Here is a 12,889-nt window from a genome sequence, read left to right as displayed (position 1 = left end):
AAAGCCAATATATATATATATAAAAGCATTGACCTGTCTCTTACTGCAGAATGAAAACTCCAAAATAAAATGCTCTTCGACCATTTGTTTAGAGAGGGATCAGCTGAAACCCCAAATACGACCGAGTAGCATAGTTTGTAAGAAAATGACTTGTTAGGCCCATCAACGAAACAGCAGCGAACGTGGGTGTGACTGTCCGTTGAGATCCTATTTTGTGCCCATTTAAAAACTATTTTTTATTCCTTAAAAGACGTGACCAGTTTTCTTTGATTACTATACTCGAATTTTATTATGCATGTAAACAAATTAAATGTTCAACCAAAAATTCGTTTACGTTTATTTATTTATTAAACGGATGAATATGAATAATATTTTTTATTTATTAAAATAAATGAATAAATACGAATAAATGGTACATTCGTGAACGTTTGGTAGTCCTTTCGTTTTAGTTTATTCGTTTATGTTCATTTACGTTCGATAATCCGTTTGTTTATGTTTGTTTTTTTAATTAAATTTATACTTTTGTTTGTTTATTTATATTTTTTAAAAAATTTTGTTTGATTTAAAAGAAATTTATATCTTATGTTAACTTATTTACGTTAGTTTCATGTGTTTGTGTTCTTTTATCATTTTTTACGAATGGACAATAACAAGCTATTTTTCTTAATAAACGAATATGAACAATACTAACTTTGGAGATTATATATAATATAGAGCCTTATATTATTATTTTATCTGTTTAGTCTTTTTTTTGTCCTTCAGTTCTAAAGCTTAGCCCTGACGAATCTGAATCAATCTGGGTCGCACACCTGACTTTGGTGGGTGAATCTCCCAGCAGTGATTTTCTGCATATACAAAGACTAGAACCTGGAATATTACTAAAGCAATACCAAACTATTTACCACTTGAACTAATTTGTTGGTTATCTATTTAATCATTTACTTTCATTTCATTCAAACCTTTACCGTTACAATTAACAAATTGGTGTGGCACAATGAAACCCTTCTATGCGTCGAAACGATTAAAAAAAGATTAAATATCAAATTTCCGAAATTATTTTCAAATCATACATGTTTTGAAAATGTTAATATGATTAATCACTTTTTAAAATAATTATAATTCAATAGTTTTTATAAAACATGGAAACTCTGAAACATAATTTGAGATTTTTCTCATAATTTTCTTAAAATTTTTAAGGTTCTTTTAAGTTTTCTATGAATTTAGGGAAAAATTTAAAACAATAAAACATAATTATAATTTCTAAAAGTACATTCTAAAATTTTTAGATTTTTAGAACTGTTTGAATATTTAAAACTTCTATGATATTGAAAATATAGTTTTTAAAATATATTGAAAAAATGTCAATCTACATTGGATCATGTCACTTGAAAAATTATTAAAGTGAATAATAAAATGAAAAATATTAAATTAAATTGAAAAAGAAAAAGAAAAAGAAAACAATAGAAGAGCAATGAGCTTTAATTTTATGCCCTCCTGCCGTTTAATTTACTACAAAGTCCTATTTGATGGAGGCAAAATTAAATCAATTAGAAGTCGCATATGACACGTTCAACCCATGACTTGAAAAATATGGTCGGTCCATCTAAAATGACAGGCGATTTTCCCAATAAATCACTCTTTCCCTCTTTATTTTTCTGTCAGACATCCTTCCATCTTTATTTCCCGATCTAACGCATTTTGCAGAAAGACGCGACCCATGTATCGCGCCTTACGCCGATGTGACGCCACGTAGCGTAAGGCGCGACCCATGCACCGCGCCTTATGCTGACATGGCGACACGTTGGGTAAGATGCGGTGCATGGGCCGCACCTTCTGCCACGTAGGGGTATGTCGTGGTACATGGGTCGCGCCTTCCTGAAAGTCTGACACGCGTCAGAATGGCGCGGTGCATGGGTAGTGCCTTCGCCTTAAATCCGCCCCCCCGCCCGTTCATATCCCCCGACCATTCACACCCTCATCCCTCCCTATAAATATCTTCATTCTCAATCATTTCCATCACACCAAATCCAAATTCTCTAAACTTCACTCAAATACTCTTAAATTCTCTCATAACTCTTTTAGGTATATTTTATTATATTTAATATTTTGTTAGTATTTTATTTAATTTTTAATTTTTTAATAAATTTTTTTTGCAGTTACAAAATGGAAGGTGAACTGCTTCGTTTGGATGGAAGTCATATATCTCGACATTTTGATGATATGGTAACATTTTTACATTTAAATTTAATTTAAATTATCAGTAATAATTTATTTATTTAATGCATGATTATTAGTTTATAAATTAATTTTTGTAATTATTAATATTTTTAGGAGAGCGACTGTATATTAGATTCTTTTATCCGGAATCTTAAGTTAGCGATATTGATTCGTGTATGGTCGTATTTAGTCGAGGCTGGATTCAGTCACAGTTAAATTTGAAGTACATTGTATGATAGAACCAAACCTGATTTCTGCATTAGTGGAGCGGTGGAGGTCGGAGACTCACACATTCCATCTTCCGAGCGGAGAGTGCAAGATTATGCTTGAGGATGTTTCCATGCACTTGGGGCTTTCGGTGGATGGAGATTTGATTTCAGGGATGGCGCATGGTAATTTGAATGAGGACGCCTCAAAGGATCAAGTTAAAAAGTATGCACGGGCATGCATATTGCAACTGATAGGAGGGTTGATGATGTCGGACAAATCACGCAACCAAGTTCACTGTATGTGGTTGTAGCATCTTGGCGATTTTTATCTGGCCGAATCTCTGAGTTGGGGCTTGGCAGTTTTGGCATTCTTGTATAGGGAGATGTGTCAAGCGACTGACTACAAGAAAAATGCTATCGGTGGATGTCTCTTTCTGCTGCAGTCTTGGGCATGGTATTGCTTGCCCTTTTTATGTCCTGTTGTGAAGAACTCGTTCGTATTTCCGCTACTATTGAGGTAATTACAAAACTGATTTCGTATATTAATCATTTTATCCAATGTATAATAAAAATTATTTCCTTAAATAGATGGTCTATTGACAGGAAAAATCATCGGGATCTATATGATGAATTAGAAATAATCAAGCTACTAATCGATTAGAAGGATGTCACATAGGTATAAAATTTAATGTTTGAAAATTTATTTTGTATTATACTTATATAATTAGATTATTATTTTGATAAGAATTATATATATTTGTTTTAGTTTGAATGAGCTCCTTATTGTAATGATGATATGAGGACGTGCATCCCACTTGAGTTAAGGGCCCGTTTGATGTTTGGATGGAGGTGGTCCCTCTGATCTGTTATGCGATTGTCGAGTGGTACCCCACTGATCGTCTGCTCCGGCAATTTGGTTTTGTACAGCCAATTCCGGAAGTAGCTCACAATATGGACCAGTTGCATAATACAGATCGACAAGGTAAGACGGATACAGATTGACTGGTGAAGCATTATGAGTGGGTCTTGATATGGGAGGATCGAAATCGACGTATTCCCCATAGAGAACCCATTTATGTTGATGATTTGATGGTTGCAGATGGGTATTATGAGTGGTTCAACAGTAACGAGAAACCATTTCTGTTTTCCAAGGATGCACAAGGATGGAGCATTCATCGACGTCGACAAAGACGTGCATCGTCACAACCCAATCGTCCCTTGACTCGTGGACGGAGAGCAGGTGCTTCCGGTTCGTTGTCAGCTGTACCATTGGAACCTTCACAACAACCACCGTCTGCAGCGACATGCACCACCTTTCCTTTACCAGATGTTGCCGCCGCCACCGTCACAGAGTTATATGACCCCTCCTGGAGGATATTATGGTTCTATGTTTGCAGATCCGACTTGGGGTTCATATGCTGGTTATTTGGCGGGTGCAGCCTCATCACGGATGGTCACCGCACAGATACCTCTTGTACAGTTTTCTCACTCATCGATGTCTGTGTTTTTCGAGTTTTCCCAGTTTTCTATGAGCGGTGGGTTAGTCAGTCATACACCTCCAGGGTCTTTATTCTATGGAGGTGCTACATCGTCATCAGTTCCTCATCAACAAAATATATCTACTCTTGACGACGACGATGACGATGAAGACGACGACGATGACGATAATGATGATGATGATGATAGTGAGGAGTCAGAACCAGTTATACGAAGAAATCCTCCTCGAGACAGACAACCACCGCTCTGCTGAACACATTCGCACCGCAGACATAGATAGTTTTTGATATTTTTATTATATTTGTATTGACTTGTTTATTGGACTTTCTATATTGTAATTTTTTTATTATTTACCATTTAATACTTAATTTATTTTGTTAATTTTGTTGGACTTTTTGTTAATTTTTTATTACCTTTTAATACAAGTTATTGTAATTTTTTATATTATTTTCCATTTAATACTCATTGTAAGTTTGTTGTATTTAAAATTATATTCAAATACCAAATTGCTAGTACTTTGATAAAATTTTATAATTTTGTTCGATAAATTTCTTAAGTTTGTCACTTATTATCTCTTTTATTATAATCACATATAACGCCAACGTCGAATCTCGTTTTGTTGTATTGTTTTTTTAATTAATCAGTGGTTATCAAATGACATTAACTTTAAGTAAATGTAAATTAAAGTACAAGAATTATTATTTGATAAACAACAGCTACATCAGCTCCTCATCAATGGTTACTTAATGATAAAAGAAGTGGAAATGTTCTTCTAGTGTGTCTTGGGTTTCTACATTGCCCACATTTTTTTGTCGTGTCTAGATGTTTCTCGAATATGCATATCACAATGAATTTGAGTGGATTTTGGCCGACACAGTCCCTCAATAAAGTCAGATCTGGTACAATCAGAACCTCATTAGGGTCTTTATCATTACCTATGGGGGGAACTCAAATTTGTATACCTTAAACACTTTTGATAGTAGGTATACGAGATCCACAAAACGGTTATAGTCTTGACGGGTATACGAGCAAGCTGTTATCATATGAGAGTATGGATACTTCAGAGCTTGAATAAACCTGCAGTCGCACCATCTTTCTCGTAGATTTTCTCTTAATGACACAACTTCAATCCCTTGAAGAGGTCGCGGCAACTCTGTGACACGAAACAATTCATGCGTTCTAGAGAAGCTTGTTATAAACATTCCATTTGTTGCAGCAATTTTTTTTGTAGATCTATAACTAATCTAGGGTGATATACATGACCGCCTTGCATCCATGTTTGAGATTGTCCCCCGAGCTTCGCAAAAAGCGCCCCAAACAAAAATATGTAGTTTTTACAAAAGCCGCTACAGGTAAGTGACGTGGACCCTTTAAGGTCGAATTGATTATCTCAGCCAAGTTGGTCGTCATGTGTCCATATCGATATCTACCATCATATGTATTTTTCCACATTTCTTTATTGATGAGGCTAATGTAATCGTATCCTTACTCATTCTTAACCAAATCTTGAAGCATGGATTCAAATGTTTGAGGTAGTAGTTCGTAACCTGAGCATAAAATATAGAACTTACTAACTTTGTTTCTTTAAAAAATGAAAATGATCGATGAAAAAAAACTACAGCAATTTCATTTACCCATGTGCACAAGTAATTGACGCTCATCATTCTTCTTAAACCTTCAATGGTAGTTTGCAACAATGCGTCGGATACAATACCTATGTTGGACAAAGGGTGGTTGCCACATTGGACCCAAAGACTCCATTACTGCTTTGATCCCAGCTCCGCGACTAAAATGACACAGATTTTTCCCTCATGATAACATGTGAACGTAAGTTTCGGAAGAAAAAACCCAAGTATATGTATCTTTTCCTTCAACAAGAGCAAAAGCAACATGAAGAATGTTGCGATTACCATCTTGGACAACTGTCAATAGTAAACTTGCTTGTATTTTTCATACAAGAAAGTCATGTCGATCTAGACCACAAGCTTGCAGTATTTGACAACATTAATGCACTGTGGGTAAGTCCAAAAAACCCGGTAGAAATGACATCGATCGTGAATAACTTGATCATTATGGTATGCATGGTAGGTTTCGAAGTCCATAATATTCCCAGGATTCAACCTCTGCACCACCCTAAACCAACTTGGAAGTTCGTTGTAAGATGCATCACATTCACCGTGAAGTTTTTTAATGGCATTCTGCTTTGCCTTCCATGCTTTTTTTTATGAGACGGAATACACATGTTGCAATTGTATAGCTGAAATCAACACATCAATAGTTATATGGGAGCTTGCTTTTACCATGGGCATGATGGCTTGGCAGATCACTTCAGAGTCCAAGTTGGGATGATCTTGGTTGATCCCTCCAACACAACATGTGTGAGGACTGTTGTATACCATTAGTTCCCATCTATTATTTTTCCTCTTCCTCTTCGATACGCGAACCATCCAATTGTATCCATTTTTACGTCGGACACAATGATATACATACTTTTCTATCGTAGAGCGGTTGAATCTGGATTGAACAAAATTACGAATATTGTAATTTTTTATAGCCATCATCGCTTTTTCTTTGCTTGAAAACTCCATGCCAAAAGATAACTCACAATTATTTGCAGATGAGTAAAATCCATAGTCACCGAGATTAGGTATATCTGCAAATTCTACCCCATACATTACACCATAGTTAGCTTCATACATGTGTGCTAGAGGTTTAGTTTGTGCCATATTTGTGGGAACTTCATCTACATCATCATCATCAGAGTTGAATTGCAGTGATTATGGGTGAATGAATAGTCCAGTATCAGCACCATCCGCACCTGGCTCATGAAGCGGCTCTTCTGGTGGACATGATGGTTCCTCCATGCTCTCCACATTTAGGTTGAAGAACCTAATACTTCCATCCCTTCCCCTTGAACTAAAGGGCATATTGACATTGAGATTGAAAAAGCTCGCAGTAGAATGCCTCCCCCTGGAGCTTGAAGCAATCGTGTCAAATGAAAACTGTACATATTGTTACGTCGACGTCATCTCCATATTAAGGTCAAAGAAATTGGCAGATGAATGCCTTCCCCTTGAACTGGACGCGATGTTACCGTACGGATTATTCGTGGACCCACCTCGGTACATATCGTAAGGAGTTACTAATGAATGTCTCACCATTGAAGTTGATGGGACGGTACCATGATGCGGATTTCCCATTATGGTATTAAAATCATTACACATTACTGTAGTCGTGATGTCAACTTCATCAGCTTGTCCAGCCATCCCATAGTGGGAGCTTAATGATAGACCCCAAACAATACGCACTTCAATAAATTTTGCATACATCTCCGTATCGACGTCTGAATAATGATTTTGAGAATCAACCATCATTTCAACATCATCATTGTTCGATAGTTCGAACGCTATATAAGTTAACAGAAATAATGATGTTGAAAATCTATATTGAAGCGACGACATTCTTCTAGTACTTCCAATATGAACCTTCCTTGAAATCTTCGTTATCAGCTCCTTAAGAGTTATGTTTCTCTTGAAGGATATTTTAACATAATGATTTGATACAAAAACAACGCCGGTTTCATCTTCCAAAATTTATCCATCATAATAACAATAGATGGAATTCGCGTCATTCTTAGAGTTTGAAAGTGAGACAATCTTATATCTGCAAAAAAAAACCTGAAACAAGCCTAATTAAATCCACACCTACCCACGCGGATACATTTTCAAATCTACTCTCACTCATACTACCCAACTATATACCCACCACCATCTCATATCCGTCTGTACCCACTCATACCCATCCACACCCGTCAATTTGAGATAGGAGAAACAACAATCTTCAATTCCAAAAATGTATATACCCTAATTGTAGACACCCATTTTTGTTTGGGTTCTACTATTAATTATTATTATTATTTATAATATTTACATTTTATTTGTAGGCCCGAAACCAAGGCCCAAACAACAAAAAACCAGAAGCTCAACAATTCAACAACCCAAGGTGTGACCCACCAGACCCAACCCAGTTACCATACCCAACCCAATTTACAAGGACCTGGAGCCCAAATCCGACCCGACCCGACCCAAAACCTAAAACCCTAAACATATTAGGGTTTCTGATGATTATTTCCAGCACCGCTAAAAAATGACACTTAGATCTGGACCCATCCAACGGTCCAAATCACTTGAAGCTAAGTTTTTTTGTGACCCTTCAGCTATCGAATAAATTAAGCCATTGGATCTATCCAGATCCAACGATCCAGATGATGTATAGGGCCTAAAACCCTAGCTGCCCTCCACTGTCACCGGCTCCTAGGCCAAAGCTCCCATCATCGCCACTGTCGCTCCTTCCAGAGTCATTAACTAATCACCTGCAACAAATCAATCCATCATCAGTAATCAAGTTAAAGAAACCCAATAAAAATGAAAACAAATCAAGATAGAGATTTCGAGGCAATCACATCCTCTCATCTCAGAAACCAAAGGCCATCACCACCAAGACATACAGCATAAAACGTGGGAAAAGAAAGAGAAAAACATAATAGAGCTCAGAAAAACTAGAAAAAAACAAAGAACTACAATTAAAGAAAAAGAAAGAAAGAACAGAAAAATGAAACGTACCTTAGATCTGGAGGTCGTGACCTTACTGGAGTTTGAAGAAACCATCACTGAAGGTAAAAACTTTCTCTTTTCTCAGATCTAGGGTTGTGATGGGGGTTTTAGTTTTTTTGGTAGTAAAGGGTTTGTTTTAGATGATAAAATAGAGGGGTAAGGCCAAGGGATGGTTTTGGTTTGATTTCCCATGCCATCGTCGCCAAATACGGGGGTTTTGGTTTTTTTTTCTTCCACGATGAAGAAAGAGGCAAATAGGGAGATGGGTTTGAGAGCATTTTGCTCTCTGATCTTCGAAGAGAGATGAGAAAATGAGTAAGTGAGAGATATGGTCGAATTAAGGCCTTTCGTTTGGTCTTATATCAGAGGCCCTAAACGATTACATTTTGAGAGGGGTCAGGGTGGCATTTTAGCGCGTGGGTAAACCCCACTTTGGGTCCTTCTAGTTTTGTAATGTTTTATTCCAGTCATTAATGAAGTGTTTTATTTCTTTTTATTTTGAGCTTATGTTTTATTAATATTTTAATTTCGTCCTTATTAGCCTTTAAATACTTGTACATATATATTTAAGTTGGGGTCATTGTACTTTAACTTATTTATATTTAAGCACTACATGTTTTTATTAGTTCATTTTAGTCCCTTGGTTTCTGTTATTTTATCTTTGGTTAAATTGTTGTTAGTATCATGGCATTTTATTTTCTTCAATTTCAGTCCTGCCTGCTGTTGTGGATTTATTATTATTTCAGTACTCTTGTTTCATAATATTAACCTATTCATCATATTATTTTACTTAAATCAAGATTAATAGTTATTTTATTATTTGATTCTATGTGGTTTTATTTCATTCCAATGTATATATATATATATATGTAATAATTCATTTATGTTGAACGTACCCAATGTATGTGGATAAATTATGTGTATTTTATATTTTGTTGTAGATATTCATACGTATTATATATCATGATTATAATTTCATATATGCCTATTATTAAAACATGTGCATTTATGTTGATTGTTCCTAAATATTTGTATATATATATATGAAACAATTGATTTTATACATCATTTACCTCTTTCATATTTGCCTTTTTGAATCTATTTTATAACCATATTATTTTATATTATTTGTATATATTACTTGTTCTTCGGTATTGGTTTTAAATGAGTGTACAAAATGTTTCATTCATTTTTTATGCCTTTTACTCAAAAAATTTCAATAACACTCGTCGTAGAACGGGCGTAGAAAGCACTACTTGGTCGAAGTAATGCAATCCGATACGACGTTCGAACAAAATGGGAACTTGAAATAAATCTAGTTTATTTTACTAATTAAATCTTTTTTTATTCAAATGACCCAATGCGTTTTTTTATGTGGTAATTTATTTTACGCAAATGTTGATTTTCATTTTATATTTGATTGGCATTTTTTAAAATCAATGAGGAGGGAATATTCTTTTACAGATAAGAAATCGGTGAGATAGTTTTCCCGATGGAGGATTGCTAATCTTGAGATTTTTTTTCATGTTAAAGAATTTTCTCTAATAAATAATTCGAAGCAAATTAATAACTTTAATAAATGAATCATACTTTAATTATCGATGCGAAATCATGATTTCTGCCGTTACGACAACTTGTAAGCAATTAAGTACCAATTTTGGGCGTTGTGGGGGTGTTAATCCTTCCCCACGCTTAATCGACACAGAAGCCACAATAAAGGATGAATAAATTTCCGAATGTTTGAGGACATCCAAATTTCCTGGAGCTCCACAATTTCTCCTTTTTGTTTTATATGATAAGAAAATTCTGATCTCTATGAGTCTTGTCGAGGTTGGCAGAGTCACAAAGTATATGGCTCTAACTAGGGTCAATGATTAACACCTTACTAATTTTCTTCTAAGAAATCAATGCATTGCTTGGAGGACTGAATTCGATGTCAGCAATTGCGCAAATATCTTCTAATGCTTTTGTTTCTAAAGTTTCAACCATCATCCTTGGCATGGATGTGCCTCTTGGCTCTCCTGGGCAGTCTAATCTTTCATCAATTGTCACGATGGTTAACTCCAGACAGCGGTCTTTGATTTCTCGATACAGGGTGGTTGTGCATACATAGTCTCCAAAGCTTGAAATGATTGATTCTCTTTTCAAAGCAAGAATGAAAGCTCTATCGGATTTCTACACAAGTTCAGGCAGAGAAAGCCAATTTTTATCAGGGGAAAAATTTATTGGGGCAAGAAGAAATTGTCATAAGTCAATAATGGGAAGGATGCACACTGGTACAAACAAAGAGTGAAGACAACTGAATCAGGGATAGAATGAAGACTGCCCATGCAATCATTCCCACCATTGATCAAGAAAACATACATCAATATATACATACATGTTACATGAAAGTTGCATATTTACATCAAACATTCATCATCATGTGCAATAAAGACTTTGATTTTCCCTCTCATGAGGATACTTTTAAGAATTTTAGACATTTTTCCCTCTCATGAGGACAAATTCAAAAAAAAATCATCAAATCAAACACATAAAATAAACTTCATCTTGGCATCCATCATAACATCCAAGATAGTCATTCATAAACACATTATTTATTGATCTTTCAGGAAATAAAAGTTCAAAAATAACTAGATGTCTCTGATCTGAAGAAACAATGTCATCTACACATTCAACATCATGATGTGAACGATAAGATCTTCTAAAGGCATTTCCTCAATATGCAAGAACAAGCAGACTGTTTTCCGCCTTTGAGATTGTTTCTCTCGAAACAAAGTGTCGTCTCGCTAGAGACAAATTTTCTTAAAAACAAATTTTGCCTCGCTTGAGACAATTTCTCTCAAAACGAATTTCATATACATTTTTCCTTTGAGATGAAAATTTTGAATTTGTTTCACTTGAAACAAAGTTGATCTCACTTGAGATTTTTCTCTCAAAACAAACTTTGTCTCACTTGAGACAGTCTTCCTTAAGATACGAACATTTGATATTCTTTTTACTCAAGCAAATTTCTTCTAACTTGATACAGTTTCCCTCGGAATACAAATTTCAAAGTTGTTTTACTTGAAACAAAATTAATCTCACTTGAGATTGATTCTTTCAAAAACATATTCGTCTCGCTTGAGACAGTTTTCCTCAAAACAAAAAATTTGAAAATTATTTCAGTTGAAACAAAATTGAAAAAACCTTTGAGATTGTTTCCCTTGAAACAAATTTTGTCTCGCTTGAGATAGTTTCTCTTGAAACAAATTTTGTCTCTCTTGAGACAGTTTCTCTTGAAACAAATTATCCCTAAAGATGGCCAAACATCCTCATCACGTAGGAACCGTGTCATCCACCGACCAGATCTCCCCATCACATAGGAGCTACGTCATCCTTAGATAGTCAAACCTCCTCATCACGTAGGAATTGTGTTATCTCTATTATCCCTAAAGATGGTCAGACGTCCTCATCACATAGGAACTGTGTCATCCAGCGACTATTTCTCCTTATCACGTAGGAGTAACATCATCCTTAGATAGACGAACTTCCTCATCACGTAAGAATCGTGTTATCTCCAAATTATCCCTAAAGATGGCCAAGACGTCCTCATCACGTAGGAACAATATCATTCATCGACCAGATCTCCTCATCATGTAGGAGCAATATCACCCTTAGATAACCAGATTTCCTCATCACATAGGAACCATGTTGTTTCAAATTTACCTAAACAAGACCAGAACTCTTCATCGCAAATGATCAATGTCATCATTTTTATCAAATTTCAAAGCCAAAGAGATAACCGGAAAAAAACTCGTTGTCTTTTTGTCTTTGCCATATTCTTGTTAACACAAGAATGGGAAAAGAGGAGCAACAATAGACACTCATTTTTGACCGGGTTCTATTATTATTATTATTATTATATTTACATTTTATTTGTAGGCTCAAAACCAAGGCCCAAACAACAAAAAATCTGAAGCCCAACAAGTTCAGCAACCCAAGGTATGACCCACCAGACCCAACCCAATTTACAAGAACCTGAGCCCATATCCGACCCGACCCAGAACCTTAAACACATGATTTTTTATGATGATTTCCAGTGCCGCTCAACGATGACCCTTAGATCTGGACCCATCCAACAATCCAGGTCACTTGAAGCTAGTTTTTTGGTGACCCTTCAACCGTCGAATCAGTTCAGCCGTTGGATCTATCCATATTCAACGGTCTAGATAATGCATATGACCTGAAACCCTAGCTTCCCTCCACTGTCACCGTCGTCGCCTAGGCCAAAGCTCCCACTATCGCTTATGCCAGAGTTATCAACCAGCAGCCTGCAACAAATCAATCCATCATCATTAATCAAGTCAAAGA

The sequence above is a fragment of the Hibiscus syriacus genome, unplaced genomic scaffold (assembly GCF_006381635.1).
Source record: "Hibiscus syriacus cultivar Baekdansim isolate YM2019G1 unplaced genomic scaffold, ASM638163v2 tig00109957_pilon, whole genome shotgun sequence".
Lineage (NCBI taxonomy): Eukaryota > Viridiplantae > Streptophyta > Magnoliopsida > Malvales > Malvaceae > Hibiscus > Hibiscus syriacus.
The sequence above is the reverse complement of the archived record's forward strand: the minus strand, read 5'-3'. Positions refer to the sequence as shown.